The following is a 12998-nucleotide window of genomic DNA, read 5'->3' as shown; positions in this document are numbered from 1 at the left end:
GTTACGAAAACACAAAAACATTCCACAACCAATTGTAAAAAAAAGAGAAACACATAAGAGTAAAATCTCAACAAAACAACTACGTTTCAATATGGGGAACAAGAGACATGAATTTTTACAGATTTAAGCAAAAATAGAGCCAAAAAGCTCCAATGATACCCTTGAGATGCAGTAGATTGGGGCCCAGGTGCGATTTGAGGCCAACCGCAAGGAGGCCTGGTTAGATATACCAAGTGGATTGGTCCCTTTGAAAGCCTGTAAGTCAAAACGTTTCTAAGTATTAATGTGCAAAGGGGCTTTGTCACTTTTTGAGAATAAAGTTGAAGGCAGAAATTGTAGCCACCATCAAGGAACTGAAGCACAGATACTTGAAGCAGGTTACTGCCACTGGATCCCTGGAGCTTTGGAAATTTCACGCTGAACATTTTCTAAGCCTCAATGCAGAATGGGACTTATTCATTTTTGTGGTGGCAGTATTAACTAGGGCAAAGCTGAAATTCAATCAGATGCCGTGGAACTGCTGGCCAGAAACATTTATTGATGGTCCCCCCACACCTCTGGAGGATAAAGATTTCAAAGTTTCCAAACTTTCTTCCTGTGCCCAAACAACCACAGGAGTAGGCACTCAAGAGACTCTCAGGGTGTCAGGAAGAGACTAATTGCAAATTCCATCCCAGGACTGGTCAGCTGGGTGCTTCCAGGAAAAGGCCTTTTACAGCTTGCTGTGTCCCTGGAGCCACACATAAGGTCAGCAAACCAACTCTGGGAGTCCACTTCTTTGTCCTGTACAAGGGGAAGCAGGTCCAGGCCTTCATGGCTACTCTCAGCTCACAAACAGCAGGCCCGTCCTCTTCTGATCTTCTGCAGGTCCAGAGAGTGCTCAGAGGGGGATGCCACATTTATGCTTGGCACTAGCTAGTGGGAGGGGTGACCTCTGGGCACTCCATAAACAGTAGGGTTGAAGTTACCGGGGGCAGCCCCATCCATTTTTCCATGCCTTCTTGTTTGCCACACTGCAAACAATCCTACAGAGGTCCTCACCCTCAACATCCAAGATGAGAAAACTATTCTCCCCTTGTGCAGAGCCTGTTTGCCCACCCCTGGGTCTGTCCAGAGTACTCAGTAGTCCCGTCCTCTGTGGTCACTCAGAACTGGTTCTATGCATAGCTTTTCTTTCACTGGGTTTGGTAAGAGCCCGACTAGGGGGGACAAAAGCTGTGGCCTGTAACTTTCCATGATATGGATGTACTTATGCACCATATGCTATAGACTTATAGGAAACTTACACGTGCTAAACAGGTGTTAAGCCAATATCAACATTTGTTAAGGTCATACAACAAACGTGGCACTGGATAACAGTGCCCTAGTATTAATGTTCAAAATTACCAGCAGGTTAGAGCCAGAAAACTGAATATGCGGTGAATGCATGTATGTGGTGGCATATGGTGTGTTATGTTATTGTGTTGTTGAGTTGAATTATGTGGTTTGATATCAAATTATGTGGTGCGGATTGGAGGTTAACTTGGGACGTGGAACTGTGTGGATACCTTTGCCTTTTTGTTAATGAGAAAAAAACAAATAAGAGCTAAACTTCAGATATGTGTCCTTGGGATTCGATCTAAAAGTATGTGGTTAAGTAAGACACTTGATTGGCTGCAAGACACCCAATCGACAATCTTTTGGTTGTGGACATGGCCCTCTCGCCCTATCATATAAATTTGCAATCCTATCTAGGAACTCAATAAATAGTGGCACACATTTATGAACTTGGTACAGAGGCTGTACAGGATAATGGATAGTTTCTTACCTGTCGGTGTTGTTTTTCAGCTTGAAGATCTTTCTGGATTCACTATGCTGTGCATTATTCCGCGGTCTAGTGGTTGGGTCCGGAATCGTAGTCTTTTTTCTCTTTTTCTGTAGCCCTGGTGGGCGTCGACGTCCCACCTTTTGGTGTCCTTCCTGTGACGTCGGCACGCTTCCTGCAGAAGATCCCACCTTTGGGCGCCATCTTCAGATTCTTTTTTTCTTGTTTTTGTGTCATTGTATATTCATCCTTTTCCAATCATTTCAGGTTCTTCCTTTTTTTTCAAGGAACTCCAGAACTGTCTCTTTTAAAGAGTCTGGTTGTATATTATCTTTGTATTCCCTTCTCCTCCAGTCTCAGCTTTCTGGCAGAGGTGGGTGGGTTCGCTAGTGAATCCAGAAAGATCTTCAAGCTGCAAAACAACACCGACTGGTGAGAAACTATTTGTTCTGCAGTGTGAATCTTTCTGGATTCACTATGCTGTGCATAGCCTTTGTAGCAGTTTGTTATGTTTGTGGCGGCTGGGTTAAGAATGAGCATTGGTTGTTGAATATATGATGAAGCACTTTCTGTCGTACTTGTGCTTCCTTGTTCATTTGTATATCCACGCAGTAGTGCTTAGTGAACGTGTGCACTGAAGCCCATGTTGCCACCAGGCATATGTTTTGAATCGGTGTTAGCCAGGAAGGCTATTGTTGCTCCCTTTTTCCTGGTAGAGTGGGCTTGTGCCCCCTCTGTTAGTTCTTGACCTGCCTGCTTGTGGCAGAATTGTATAGTGTGTGCGATCCATCGTGCGATTGTGTCCTTTGTTACTGGCCTTCCCATGAAACTGCTTGCGAAGGACACAAAGAACTGCTTTGTTTTCCTGTGCTCCTTCGTTCTTTCCATGTAGTGCATTACTGCCCTTCTAGCGTCCAGAGTGTGCAGTGCCCTCTCCGCGCTTGTGGATGGTTTCTGAAAGAAGCTTGGAATCTGTATTATTTGGTTCATGTGAAACCTTGACACCACCTTTGGCATAAAGTGTGGGTCCGTTCTCATCACCACCCTGTCATTGTGTATTTGAATGTAGAGTTCCTGTAGCGTCAGCGCTTGCAGCTCGCTTACCCTGCGTAGCGAGGTGATTGTTACAAAAAAGGCTGTCTCCATTGTGAGCATTTGTAGTGAGGCTTTATGGATAGGTTCAAAAGGCGCCTTAATAAGCTCTGTTAGGAGTAAATTAAGGTTCCATGCCGGTGGCGGCATCCTCTTTGGTGGGGCTATCCTTTTAACCCCTTCCAGGAATCTCTTTACTACTTGGGGTGTAAAGAAGCTCTTTCCCGTCTCTCCTCTTGTGTAGGCTACTACCGCTGCTAGGTGTACTCTCCGTGAGGTAGAGCTTAGGTTCGCCTTTAGCAGATGTGCTAAATATTTTAGCACAGTGATTCCTTGGTCATTTTTCTTGTGTAGCTTTTTCCTGATGCACCATTGTGTGAATCTTTTCCATTTCGCCACATAGCACCTCTGTGTGGTAGGCCTCCTTGCCTCCCGCAGTCTGCTCTCTGGGAGTTTCAGGTGTGCAAATTCCACCTCTTCAGGAGCCATGCCGCCAGGCAGAGGATCTGGCTCTGGGTGATGTACCTCCCCGTTTTGCATGGTGAGCAAGTCTTTTCTTCTTGTAAATCTGTGAGGTGGTCCCTGCGCCATCTCCACTATTTGTGAGAACCAGGACTGCCTGGCCCACTGTGGTGCCACCAGAATCAGCGCCATGTTGCTGGTTTTGCATTTGCTGCGTACCCTGTGTATCAGTAGTACCGGGGGAAAAGCGTAGGCAAATGTTTTCGACCAGCTTATCCATAGGGCATTCCCCTGGGACTGTTCCCCTGGTTGCCTGGATACAAAGTATTGGCATTTTGCATTCTGGTGTGTTGCAAATAGGTCTATTTTTGGTGTCCCCCACTTCTTGAATAGCTTTTGCGTTTCTTGTGCATTGAGCTCCCACTCGTGTCTGCTGAGCCTGTCTGCCTCCACGTTGTCCTTTCCTGGTAGGTGTATAGCCGGGAGGTCTATTTGTAGTGGGATGGCCCATCTCCATATCTCCTGCGCTAGGTTGGAAAGTGCGAAGGATTGTGTTCCTCCCTGTTTGTTGATGTAGAACATTGTTGTCGTGTTGTCGGTTTGTATCAACACTCTCCTAACACTCTCTGCTTGTACAGTTATTTCTGGAAGGCTTTCAGGGCAAGGAACACGGTCTTTAGTTCTAGGTAGTTGATGTGCTTGATCGCATCTGTTGAATTCCACAGACCCTGCACCGTAAGCTGGTTCATGTTTGCTTCCCATCCCCTCTGGGATGAGTCTGTGGTGATGGTCACTGTTGGGTTGGTGGTGTTAAAGGCATCCCCTTTGTTAGGTGGAGCGGAGTCACTTTAAGGTGGGTTGCTGCCCCCCTCTTCTTGTTTGTCCTCGTCCATTCGCCCTCCCACAAAAGGACTGGCTCCTGGGCTGGTATTGCCAGTTTTGCTGCTGCTGGCCCTGCTGCGCTTGGTTGTTGCCCTGGTAGTTCTATTGGAATGTCTGATGGCTGTTTTCCCCCCTTCCGTTTGGCCTTTGTATCGGGGTGCCCCTTTTCATTCCTCTGAATTGCAAAGCCCCCATGGACCTTGCAGTTTCATGTTCTTTTTTGAGTGGCGTCAGTTTCTCATCCATTGGCGCTCCGAACAGTGTTTCTCCATTGAAGGGAGTGTTCAGAATGTTGTTCTGGAGTTTCGGCTTGAAACCTGAGATGTCTTCTTTCTGGGAACCCAATCATCATGAGTCTGCTGGATGTGTCTGCAGCATCCAGGGCCTCTTTTAGGCATGAGTTTGCTATGTTTTTGTCTTCCTCCACCAGGTCTGTTGCTCTCTGTTGGTGTTGCTCAGGAAGTTGTTTGAGTAGCTGTCCGACCTCATCCCAATGCTGGTACATAGGTCTGTTGAGTAGGGCATTAGAGTTTGCAATGCGCCAGTGTACTGCTGCATTCTTCTCTATTTTCCTTCCAGTGGGCTCTAGCCGGGCTGATGAGAGGTGTTACCTCGAAACCGGTCCGGTCCTCGGATGCTTGATTCCGTTCTGGGAAGGACATGGCTTTTGTAGTTCGGACTGGACTGTTCCCATGGGGCACAGGGTCAGAGCTGATTTGCATATCGCCATTGTCTAACCCAGGGTGGTGTGGAGTGCAAAAAAACGATGGATTTGGGCCCAGATCTTTGGACTGGGGTGAATGTGTGACATTGATCCACATTCGGTCCATCACCTGTTTTGTTTGCAATGTCATCTAGCAGCAAAGGCCTCGAAGGATACGTATCCACGGCCTCATCCGGGCTTTCGGGGTCTAGGTCCTGCCAATCCAGGTCCTGCGCCATCGAGGATGCCGAGCCCAAACTTGTTTGCTGGTCTTCCTCGCATTCTCCCTCGTAATAGTATAGGCCCTCTTCCTCTTGGTGTTCTTGGGGCTCCGCAGTTTTCGGCGGCTCTTCGGCGTCGAACTCCTCTTCGTCCTCGATGATGGTTGTCTGCTTCGACAGGATGGTGAACCTGTTCACCTGTGCGTCAAACTCAGTTTTCCTTTGCAGGATGTTGTCCATTTCAGCCTCGAGCCTTCTTTTCTTCCTCTCCATCTCGGCGGCCTGCTCGATGTCGAAGTTGCCTTTGGGTCCTTTTCCTTCGGCATCAAGTGCGCCTTTTCAGGGACGTGCTTTGACGACCTAGGCTTGTCTTGGGATTTTGCCGACTGGGAGTCCTTATCGAAGGATCCACTGGGCTGTTTGTCCCTGGATGCAGATGCGTCCGTCAAATGTTTCGGGACCAGTGCTCCTTTCGAGTAGTTTGACTCTGTTTTTTGAGAGTCTGTCGGGGTCCTAGGGGTCAACGTCTCTTACTTCCATTGTTGTTTTCGCATTGGTCTCTACGACCATGTAGTCATCTGGTCCCTCAGCGATGTTGTGCTCTTCCCCACTGGAGAGGCCCAAGTCCCAGAGCGACGGAGGTTGACCTTGGCCTTGCATGTTGTAGTTGGCTCTTCTCTGTCTTTCTCTTATCCTGAGCGTCTTCGGGGTAAAAACGGAGCAGGTGATGCAATCCTTGCTCTCGTGGTTGACCGTCAGGCAGAGGTTGCAAACCAGATGCTGGACTTTCTGCGTGTACTTGTGGTGGCAATTGCGGCAGAATTTGAAAGGTGTTTTGTCCATTTCTGCGCTCAGGGGGCCTCCTGTGTGCGCATTCTCCGTTGGATGTCGAAGTTTTCGATGTTGTCCTTAGTCTTCGTCGTCCCGGTTCAGTTGTCTTGCTTGGAGATGTATTCTCCAATCTTTTTCCGTGGTTTTCGCGTCTTTTTCTTCTTCTTTTCTCCAAAAAACCCTGGAACCTCGCGATGACGATCCAGACCCAACGGCTGAAAAAATAATCTGAAGATGACGCGTAAAGGTGGGAGCTTCCGCAGGAAGCGTGCCGACGTCACAGGAAGGACACCAAAAGGTGGGACGTCGACACCCACCTGGGCTATGGAAAAGAAAAAAAAAGACTATGATTCCGGACCTAACCACTAGACCGCGGAAAAATGCACAGCATAGTGAATCCAGAAAGATTCACGCTGCAAAACCCGCCTTACCATCTTGATCACACCACCAATAAAGATTGTTTGTGTGTTCACTGAACGCAAGCAGTGACTCTGGGTACTTTAAACATCATTATACTCGGACTAGTCCGATCACCAAAACCAAAAAAACTGATTACCATAGATTTTATTCTGATGCACATTTAACATCTGCAGTTAAACATTAGAGTTTCAGTTTAGAGCTATTACTTTTTATTTGAATAGTTTTAAGCCATACGCAAATACAAAAACATAGGCAGTTTTTACTTCCACCTTAGAACATTTCTACAAGCAGGACTTCAGGTTGACATTCAGAATGAAAGTGCAGGATCCATCAGTATTCAAGCCCTATAGATAGGCTGGCGTGAATAGCACCACTGTTGTGCCACTACAATCGCCACAGTCGGAAAAGCTCAATATGACTGGAAGCTGAACCCAGTATGGCTGGAAGCGGGACCCAGTATGGCTGGAAGCGGGACCCAGTATGGCTGGAAGCGGGACCCAGTATGGCTGGAAGCGGGACCCAGTATGGCTGGAAGCGGGACCCAGTATGGCTGGAAGCGGGACCCAGTATGGCTGGAAGCGGGACCCAGTATGGCTGGAAGCGGGACCCAGTATGGCTGGAAGCGGGACCCAGTATGGCTGGAAGCGGGACCCAGTATGGCTGGAAGCCAAACCCAATATGGCTGGAAGCGGGACCCAATATGGCTGGAAGCCGAACCCAATATGGCTGGAAGCCGAACCCAATATGGCTGGAAGCCGAACCCAATATGGCTGAAAGCCGAACCCAATATGGCTGGATGCCGCAACAACAATGCAGTGTTCTAGAGGAAGAGAAGAATATTAATGTAACTGTGGCTGAGTCCTAATTTAAAATAACTAGTTGTGCTGGGTATAATGCATGGAGTATTGTGGCGCACACATCAGTTCCCATCCGATAATTTCACAAGTGTGCCTTTCTAGGATTAGAGTAATGGAAACTGGGCTGGTAATATGCACCAGAAGTGCTAATTGCCACTTGAGTGTCAGTCAGCACAGGACATTCTTCCCATCAGAAAGAAAGCTCCATTAAATGGACGTTTAACTTCATAGGACTGGAAAACCATCAACTACAGCCTCTGGAGTAGTGGGAAAAACACTGCAGCCTTAACAGTGTATCCACACTGGCACTGCGGTCAAACGATTAATAGCTAAAGCCACTGAAATTATGCAGTACGGAGAGAAACAAATTATGCGGCAGGGTTGAATGAATTTTATAGCAAGTAAAAGCAAAATTTGTGACTTACATAACTTTGGCATATTCACACATTAACATCGTCTGGGCGAAGGTTTAACCTTATTCGTACTAGTTTAACATCCAAATACACTAGGAAGCAACTTAACGGTGACCAGTCAACCTTTGCATAAGATGTTTCGCAGCAACAAGTGCAGCTGCAATTTTAAGCCTTTTGAGATAGAAACTTTTTGATTAAAATCTAAAATAAGCAGCAGATAATTATGCGGCAAATTCGTAATTCTGCAGCTTTGTTAATAGCGAAGGCCATAGATGTGAAAGTGGCAATGAAAGTGCAGGTTAGGTCATCAATTTTCAACAGCTTTAAGTAAATTTAACGGAGCTGAACACATTTCTGCATAATTTGGCCGCAAGCGGTTAAATGAAGAGGGCAGTGCAGGTTTTAATCATTCAACTCATTGTGGGAGTTCCACACGAAGCCTCTGTCCTATTTCCAGTATATCTTATATACATGCATGTAAATGTAGTCTCTGAAGGGCATGCAATCAATCAATCACACGTTTGTTAAGCGCTACTACTCACTAGTGAGGGTCTCACGGAGCTGGGAGAGGGGGGGTTTTGCAGTTTCCAGTCCATCAAGGAGGAGGGTCTGTCGAAGAGGCATATTTTGAGGCTTCTTGTGAAGATGGGGAGCGATGTTGTCTGTCTGAGGTGGAGAGGGAGGGCGTTCCAGGCTCTGACAGCAAGGAAGGAGCCGTCGCCTGATCTGGTCTTTCTGGTGCGGGTGACCACGGCGTAGGAGAGTTGGCCTGACCGTAGGGTCCTTTGGGGTGTGTGGAATTTGAGTCGGCTGTTCAGGTATGGTGGTCCGGTGTCACGGAGGGCCTTGTGAGTGTGGGTGAGCATCACGAAGGTGACTATCTTCAATGAGGAGCCAGTGGAGTGTGCGCAGATGCTGGTTGATGGGGCAGTGTCTAGGCAGGTTGAGGACCAGTCCTGCGGCGGCGTTCTGGATGTTTTGTAGCTTGCGTGTGAGGTTTTTGTTTATTACGGCGTAGAGTTTGTTGCCGTAGTCCAGTCTGCTGGTGACCAGTGCGTGAGTGACGGTCTTTCTGTGTTGGAGGGGGATCCATTTGAAAGTCTTGCGTAAGAGGCGGAGGGTGTGGAAGCAGGAGGATGAGACGGCGTTGATCTGGCTCCCCATTTTGAGTTCGGATTCCAGGATGATTCCCAAATTGTGTGCCTGGTCTGTGGGGGTGGGCGGACTTCCGAGGGCAGGGGGCCACCTGGTGTCGTTCCAGGCCTCGGGGTGTGGGCCCATGATGAGTACTTCTGTTTTGTTGGTGTTTAGTCGAAGGCAGCTGTTTTTCATCCATATGGCGACGGCTTCCATGCCTTCTCAAAATTTGTGTCTGGCCGTGTTAGGTTTGATGGATAGGGAGAGGATAAGTTGGGTGTTGTCGGCGTATAACACAATGTTGAGTGCGTAGGTTTGGACGATGGGGGTGAGCGGAGCCATGTAGACATTGAAGAGCGTAGGGCTGAGGGATGACCCCTGGGGGACTCCGCAGGTGGTTGGTGTAGTGTCCGAGAGGAAAGGGGGGAGTCTGACCCGCTGCGTTCTACCGGAGAGGAAGGAGCGGATCCATTCGAGGGCCTTGTCTTGAATCCCTGCGTCGTGGAGTCTGTGTATTATGGCACGTGAGAGACTGTGTTGAACGCCGCTGAGAGGTCAAGGAGAATGAGGGCTGCTGTTTCTCCTTTGTCCAGTAGGGTGCGGATGTAATCTGTTGCGGCGAAGAGGGTGGTTTCCCTGCTGTCGTTTTTTCTGAAGCCGGATTGGGAGGAGTCAAGGATGTTGTGCTCTTCGATTAATGTGGTGAGTTGGCTGTTGATGGATTTCTCAATAACTTTTGCTGGGAAGGGGAGCAGGGAGATGGGTCTGTAGTTTTTGAGGTCGGTGGGGTACGCGGAGGGTTTTTTGAGGAGGGGGTTGATCTTGGCGTGTTTCCGGTCATCGGGGAACGATGAGGTTGCCAAGGAGTGGTTCATGGTGTGGCGGAGCATGGGTTCAATGGTGTCAGCGGCTCTGTTGAAAATGTGGTGGGCGCAGGGGTCCATGGGGGCCCCGGAGTAGATTGAGTTCATCGTCTTCAGTGTGTCTTCGGTGGTGAGGGCTGTCCAGTTGTCGATCATTGGCTTCATGGTGTCGGGGTGGTTGGTGAGGGTTCAGTGTGTTGGTTGTCTTAATCGAAGTTGTCGTAGATGCTCTTAATTTTGTGGTGGAAAAAGGTGCCGAGTTTGTCGCAGAGGTCTTGTGAGGGTGGAATGTTGGTGGACTCGCTGGTAGGTTGGGCGAACTCCATGTTAGTGTTGAGGAGTTCTTTGCTGTTGTGTGCGTGGATGGAGATTCTGTCTTCAATTGCTTTTTTCCTCATTTTTAGGGCTCGCACTGCGAAGCAATCGCGAAGCGATTGTCGCTGTGGAGCCCTATTGTAATCAGTTTTGCTTTTAAGGGCTTCAAGGGGAGACAAGAGACTGTCACGCGCAGCCAGCCGGAATCGGATCAGGTCGCGCGCAGAAACACGCGCTCCGACTCCGGCAGGCTGATCCCCGTCACAATGGAGCGCGCACGTAGACAGACACACACGCGGGCACACAGACACACACGCCGCCCCCACGCGCGCATACACGCACACACACACACACACACCACACACACACACACACACACACAAGCACACAAAGTGCCGATCTTACCTTGCGCATCCCACCAGAAGACCGTAAAATCGGATTGTTTCCGCTTTCCTTGTTAGAACTGCCGGCGCTGAGAACTGACAGGACCCGGTCCACTTAAAGCCCTGACTCTTGGCGTGTACAGTATAAAGAAACCGGATGTTCCTTTGATGTTCACCTGTCACTTGCAAAAACCCATATCCCTCAGTCTCGAGCGCTGTAGTTGGCAGCCTATTGTACCCGGGAGATAGGCATGGCCCGAGCAAAGAAAATGCACTGCTAATCCCCTGCCAAACCAAGTTAACCCGTCATTGCGCATGCGCAGTACAGACCTGGCGCAGGCGCACTCCTGCCAATTGCTGTTCGATGGGCAAAATAAGAGTCTGGCCCGGCAGGGAACAGGTAAGAAGCAGCCAGAAGGAGGGGAAACACCGGGGTGGCTCAGGGCAGGGGCAGCGCATTAGAAGGAGGGCAGTCAACGGCTGGCCGTGCACGGGCAACGCTTGGGGCTTACGGCATCTAGCGCGAGTCAGAGCACCAAAGAAGCCGAGACTGCTGCGCCCTTCACCGCAGGGAGAGGACACCGGGGAGGCTGCACGCGCTGCATGGTGGGAAGGAACATAGCTCCAAAAGCCTGCACTCCTTAGGTGGTTGCAAAAGCAGAGTAATGCTGTCCTTTTCAGAAAATCGGCATTGCCCTTGTCGGACGGTACTTAATGACTGTCACTGATTGTTTACATTCTGTGGTATCATTATTATACGATTGCCTTTCTCCACTCTGAAAAGTCTTTCAACCATTTTTCTTGCTAAGGAAAATTAACTATTCTCGTGGGCCTGCTCGGATGATTCTCAGCGCTAGGAAGCTTCCAGGAGTAGCTGCGCACTTTACAAAACACTTTTATTCATTCATTCTTTGGAATATTGCGGTTACAGAGCTTATGTCAGCCCTGGAGTTTATGTTTTCCTTGAAAGGTTGCATGACGAGTTCCTTCACTTAGCAACACTATAATCCCAAAAGGGGCGTACATGTATTTTTTGCATATTATATAACTAACACCTCCAAGCCATCAGGGGTGTTTATTAGTAGTTGATTGCTCGCTTCTTTATGTTTATATTATGAAAGTACTCTTTATTGGAGAGCAACGGCATCTGTTAACTTTCTTTGTGAAGTTTACCTCAGCATAACTTTCACCCATTTTTCCTGAATTCCCAATACCTCAACATTAACTCCATGTTACCCTAGCAACCTAAACATCCATACACATTGCAGCCGCACAGCAGTCAATCCACCAGGCACGTTCAGCTTACAGTGAATCCTATCCAGACTTCTTAACTGCATAAACAAAAGCAACTAGAACCTCGGCTCCATACTGCCTCACCACGCTCATTTTTAGGTTGAGCCTCGGCGGCGCATGCGCTGTGCGAGGCATGCAGTATTGGAGTATGGCTTTGAAGCCCCGCCCACTCTCCGGCCATATTTGTAATTGGCTTCTGCCATTGTCCTTTGTAAACAATGGCTTCCGATTTGTTATTAGGCTTGTTAGTCCCTTCTTGGTACCGCCTTGTCTGCATTTGTTACCTCCCATAACGACTGGACCTTTAACTTGTCTTTTTACACGGTCTGCTTTATCTTGGCTGTGAGCACTATTTTGTTTAATGATTTGCCCCTATGCCACCCACTACGTCGCAGCACACCGCCCACTTTTATTTTATTTACTAATGGGGGTCCGCTTTAACTATACCAGCCGCGTTTCTTTATTTATTTGTATCCCGGGTACTTTCGATTGAAGAGAGCAAGCACCTTGCGATATCAAAACCTTAAGATTGGGTGTTCGCAAAACTAGTATTTCTCTTTTCGTTTTTTCGGCCTGTTGGCCTCTTCTCTTGTTTCTATAGCAGCCAACGCATGTTTGGTCAGTGAGGGAGTTCCTCATGACTTCTTCACGGCTGCATGCTTTGTAGTTTGTAAACCACAAGCAACCTGTATACAGGTTAAAATTCTAACCCGGCCATCTCAAATAATTGTATGAAATAAAATGATCTGAAGTAACAGGGAGTAAATCCGTTTTTGAAATGGTATTTGAAATTTGGCGTCCGTCAATAAATGTGCCTTGCTACCTTAATCTGCCAAATGAATACACACAACAGAGTATAATCAGCGAGTACGCTGCAGATCTCAGCGGTATATACCAGCAATGGGGCTTTCATAAATCTCTGGCCGTAAATATTTCCCACTTCCTTGTAACCTGCAATCTGAGGTATATTCAGATCCCAGTATGAAGTATTTTAAATTTTCTCGCCTTATGCTGTTTAATCCCTTCCTGATGTTTGAAGATGATGCTGTTGAGGATTTAATCGTTTTTAGGTCTCACCTAGCGTTGCAGCGCGCATGGTCTCCGATTGAAAATGAGGCTTCTTTGTTACCTCCCTGTCTCCTTTTCGGACAGCCCATCCGGACTGGATCGTTTGCTTAACGGCTGCCGTGAGGGTATTTATCTAAAGAAAGAGTGTAGTGACGAATCATGTTTCCGAAGTCTGTTTTTTTTCCCTAAATGTGATTGTCTGCCAGTGACGACATTACAAAACAGCACCACGCACAGTCTACACTGAAATAAAA

General features: G+C 48.0%; 1 protein-coding gene across 7 annotated transcripts in view; it reads right to left on the bottom strand.

Annotated features, from left to right (window-relative positions):
* The window catches only part of MED12 (mediator complex subunit 12), an 820436-nt gene that overhangs the window by 128863 nt on the left and 678575 nt on the right, over positions 1–12998 (bottom strand). The gene's annotated exons all lie outside the window — the stretch shown is intronic.

Source organism: Lissotriton vulgaris, chromosome 4_1 (assembly GCF_964263255.1).
Source record: "Lissotriton vulgaris chromosome 4_1, aLisVul1.2, whole genome shotgun sequence".
Lineage (NCBI taxonomy): Eukaryota > Metazoa > Chordata > Amphibia > Caudata > Salamandridae > Lissotriton > Lissotriton vulgaris.
Note: the sequence above shows the minus strand (reverse complement) of the source record. Positions and strands in the feature narration are given on the sequence as shown.